Consider the following 5,000-nt stretch of genomic DNA (forward strand, 5'->3'; position numbering starts at 1 on the left):
ATATATATATATATATATATATAGACAGATAGATAGATATGTATATGTATATACATATATATACACATATATATATAAATATATACATATGTATATATAAATGCATATATAATAAATATATATACATATAAATGTATATATATAAATATATATATAAATATTATATATATTTGTATATATACATATATATATGTGTGTGTGTGGTGTGTATGTGTGTTTGTGTGTGTGTGTGTGTGTTTGTGTGTGTGGTGTGTGTGTATGTTTACTAATGAAAAAAAAAATATATATATAAAAAAAAAAAAAAAAAAAAAAAAAAAAAAAAAAAAAATATATATATATATATATATATATATATATATATATATATATATATATATATTCCATGTGTGTGTGTTCACTTCCATTGACATTGGCAGTACATCCATAGAAGCTCGAAAAAATATATATATGTAACAAACGACTGCAGATTCTTCAGCCCCCAAGAGGAGCGGCAATGCACACCTCTCTGTACGTTCCTCAACCTTTGCACGTCCACACTCGCAAACACAAACAAGCAAATAACTCACCCGGACCCTCCTTCTCCTGCTCTTTCGCTCCCTCCTCCCCTCCCCTCTTCTCACGTCCCTCTCTTCTCTCCTTCTTTCTCTGCCTCCATTCCCACATTTTCATCTCTCTCTTTCTCTTTCTCTCTCTCTCTCTCTCTCTCTCTCTCTCTCTCTCTCTCTCTCTCTCTCTCTCTCTCTCTCTCTCTCTCTCTCTCTCTCTCTCTCTCTCCATTTCCTCCCTCATTCCCTTCCTCCTCCTCCCTTTCCCCTCTACCGCCTATCCTACCTTCCCCCTCCCTCCCCCTCTTCCATCCCCGCCCCAACCCAATCCCCTGACAGGTTAAGAAGACAAACACGCATAAACTCGCCAAATCCAGTGATGTTCCGCGGACATCCGGGCTCCATTATTTACTCGAAGGGAACAACAATCTCGTGTCTTCTCGAACAAGCTCGCGTGTCGTCGTCTCGCACAACTATTTTGTGTCATCTCGAACAACTATCTTATCCTTCGAAGAACAATCTCATGCCTTGTACAAAAATCTCATGTCTCGAACAAGTCTCATTTCGTCTCGAACAACAATCGCGTGATCTTTCGTATATGACCAACAAAGCCTTCGGTCTCGAGTGACAATCACATGTATTCTTGAATAAATATTACGTAGGGTAGCTATCTTTCGTTTTCTTCATTTCGAACAGAAATCATGGCAATCTAACAATAATCTCTCTTCGTCTCGAATAATAGTTTCGAACAGCAATCTCAAACAGCGTCTCATGTCTCAAACAATAATCTCTCCTTGTTTCGAATAACAGTTTCGAACAGCAACCTCAAACAGCGTCTCAAACAACAGTCTCATGTCTCAAACAAAAATATCATATCTCGAACAAAACTCTCATGTTTCGAACAAAAATCTCATATCTCAAACAACAATCTCTCCTCGTCTCGAATAATAGTTTCGAACAGCAATCTCAAACAGCGTCTCAAACAACAGTCTCATGTCTCAAACAGTTTCATGTCGTTTCAAACAAAAATATAATGTCTCGAACAAAAACCTCATATCTCGAACAACAATCTCTCCTCGTCTCGAATAACAGTTTCGAACAGCAATCTCAAACAGCGTCTCAAACAACAGTCTCATGTCTCAAACAATTTCATGTCGTCTCAAACAAAAATATCATGTCTCGAACAAAAGACCTCATATCTCAAACAACAATCTCTCCTCGTCTCGAATAACAGCAACCCCGCATCTCAAACAACAGCCTCCTGTCTCGAACAATCTCCTGTCGTCTCGAACAACAATTCCACGTCTCGCCCAGACAAAGGCCCCGTTGGGTTGCTCGGATGCTGCCCCGGAGGAAGCCCTTTGCAGGAGAGTAAGAGATACCATCGCGATGCTGAAGATCCCTCTGTTGTCACTCCAGGAACTCTCTTCGACCCTAGCAACACACTCGACAGATTTCGCAGGATTTTTTTTCCTATCTTCAAGTGTATAGTTTGTGTGTGTGTGTGTGTGTATGTATGTATGTATGTATGTATGTATGTATGTATATATATACATATATATATATATATATATATATATATAGAGAGAGAGAGAGAGAGAGAGATGTGTGCTATTATTTATGCATAAGTTTCCTCTTTCAAAAAAAAAATTGCTTTTCCGTACGCTTTACCCCCCCCCTCCCCCTCCCCTTTCTATATCCTAAATATTTGTCATCCCTTCGGCCTGTCATAACACAAAGGGGGAAACACATCGTTCAACCCAAATAACTCCCCTCATTACGTAGAGTCAGCGACCCTTCTCTCAGAGGGGAAAAAAAAATCTCAAAACCCAAAACTTGTAACTCATTTACATACAAATCTGCCTCGAATTAACGTCTTAATTGCTCGTGCAGTGTTTGACTCTTCTAATTGACGCATTTACTATTGATATTTATTCTTACTCTTATTCTTACTCTTTCTCCAGGGCGTTCAAATTTGCATAATGATGACCTCACTTGCGTCTGACATTTGTTCTTTTTCTTTTCCTTTTTTCTTCTTTCTTTTTTTTCGTTCCTGACCCGGCCTTGGTCTAAGTTGACCTTTCCCTCAACTCAAGTGGGGGGTAAGTTTCTTTCTTCTCTTTCTCTCTCTGTCTCTATCTTTCTCTCATTTTCTTTTTTTTTTCTTTTTTCTTTTTTTTTGAACTCTTATCTCTCTCGCAGTGAACTGTAATATCTGACCTTTGAAGGAGAGAAAGAACGAGAGAGAGATAAAGAGAAGGGGGGGGGGGGGGGGGGAAAGAAAATTTAAGAAGGAATAAAAAAATATATATAATTCTTGAGTCACGACTGGTGGTCCAAGATAAACGACATACCCTGGTTTCCACGGTGAATGACGTAGATGGAGAGAGAGAGAGAGAGAGAGAGAGAGAGAGAGAGAGAGAGAGAGAGAGAGAGAGAGAGAGAGAGAGAGAGAGAGAGAGAGAGAGAGAGAGAGAGAGAGAGAAAGAGAAAAAGAGAGAAAAAAAAAGATAGAGAGAATGAGAGAGAGAGTGGAGAAAAAAAAAGAGAAAGCAGAAAAAGAAAGAGAGAAATATAAATAATAAAAACAGAAAGCTAGACACAACAAACTAAAGAAAAAAAGAAGAAAAAAAGAAAAGAAAAAAACACCCAGGGATGCAACACAAGCATCTTAAAGCCATCAGTCAAACGAGCCCTGTTGGCGTTAAGTGGTCACCTGATTAAAGTGAATTATTGGCAAGAATTAATTCGCCTCTGTAATGATGCTGATGACAACACCGCTGCCTACAATCCAGATGAGATGCTTAGCAAGTGCTTGAAGGCTGTTTAATGAGATGTGGGATTAATCAGAGGAAGATAGGGAGGGAGGGAGGGAGGGAGGGAGGGAGGGAGGGAGGGAGGGAGAGGGAGGGTTAGTGTGTGTGTGTATGTGCGTGTGCGTGTGCGTGTGTGTGTGTGTGTGTGTGTGTGTGTGTGTGTGTGTGTGTGAGAGAGAAAGAGAGAATGAGAGAGAGCGAGAGAGAGAGAGAGAGAGAGAGAGAGAGAGAGAGAGAGAGAGAGAGAGAGAGAGAGAGAGGAGAGAGGAGAGAGAGGAGAGAGAGAGAGAGAGAGAGAGAGAGAGAGAGAGAGAGAGAGGGAGGGGGAGGAGAGGGAGGGGGAGAGAGAGGGAGAGAGAGAGAAAGAGAGAGAGAGCGAGAGAGAGAGAGAGAGAGAGAGAGGGAGAGAGACAGAGAAAGAGAGGGAGGGAGAGATAAAAAATGAAAAAAAGAAAAGAAAAGAAAAACAAACCCTAGAATCACATAAAAAAAACACAAAGATGGATCGAATCACAGAGAAAAGAGATGGGGAAAAAAAACACACACACAGAAAAAGATAGACAAAACAGATACACCTTAGCCTAAATTTGCATCCCCGTGACTCACCAATGCTGCAGTCCCTCACACGTGCTACACAAGGATCGAGTCGCATGTTCCCATTCAGCCTTATCAGATTAGATCCAACAAACCCGATGCTCTTTTGTTTTTTTGTCTTTTTGAGGTCCATTTTCTTCCTGTTGTCGAGAAATATTTCTTCGATTTTTTCTTTTATTTTTTTTTAAGGAAAGTAATGAGCTCTTCTTTTCTTACAACAAACCCGTTATTTCGACCTTTGAAACGATCTCTGAGCGGACTTAAGGGCGGAAATGCAGATAATGAATTTGTTGCACCAACACTTACGTCGCTGTTATCTGATAAGGCCAGGATGGTAAACAAGTGTTGTCTCTTTTACAGCCAACACAAGAACTAATGAAGGCGGTGAACATGTGTATCTTTTCAGATAGATTTCCGGTGCATAACCCTCCCTTAGAAAAAAAAAAAAAAAAAAAAAAAAACAAGGAAAAGAAAGAAAGAAAGAAAAAAAAATCAAAATACGACCAGGAAAGAATATCAAAACAAAACTCATAAAGAAGCTAACCTTTAAACCGCTATTGACTCTTAAATATTATCGCGTTTCATAATCAAATAAAAATTTAAATCTGATTAGCACATTGATTTGCAAGACCGAACGCCGGTACGTGTTGCACGAGGCGAACTTCCTAATTCTGGCGAAGCTTCACTTTCTAACACTTCTCACGTGCGGCCGGTCTCAGGTGACAGTCCGTGCCGCCCCTCATTCCTCTCCCTACTCCTCTTTCTTGCACTTCCTAGTACGCTATCTACTTTCTTTCCCTTCCTAGTATACTATCAACTTTCTTTCACTTCCTAGTACGCTATCTGCTTTCTTTCACTTCCTAGTACACTATCTACTTTCTTTCACACTATCTACTTTCTTTCACTTCCTAGTATACTATCTGCTTTCTTTCACTTCCTAGTACGCTAACTACTTTCTTTCACTTCCTAGTACACTATATACTTTCTTTCCCTTTCTAGTATACTATCTACTTTCTTTCACTTCCTAGTATACTATCTACTTTCT

At 39.6% G+C, this 5,000-nt stretch overlaps 1 protein-coding gene across 1 annotated transcript in view; it reads right to left on the reverse strand.

Annotated features, from left to right (window-relative positions):
* The window catches only part of LOC122247853 (inter-alpha-trypsin inhibitor heavy chain H3), an 88,952-nt gene that overhangs the window by 71,123 nt on the left and 12,829 nt on the right, over nt 1-5,000 (reverse strand). The gene's annotated exons all lie outside the window — the stretch shown is intronic.

The sequence above is a fragment of the Penaeus japonicus genome, unplaced genomic scaffold (genome assembly GCF_977035675.1).
Source record: "Penaeus japonicus unplaced genomic scaffold, GWHDUDI00000001_assembly GWHDUDI00000001, whole genome shotgun sequence".
Taxonomy (NCBI): Eukaryota; Metazoa; Arthropoda; class Malacostraca; order Decapoda; family Penaeidae; genus Penaeus; species Penaeus japonicus.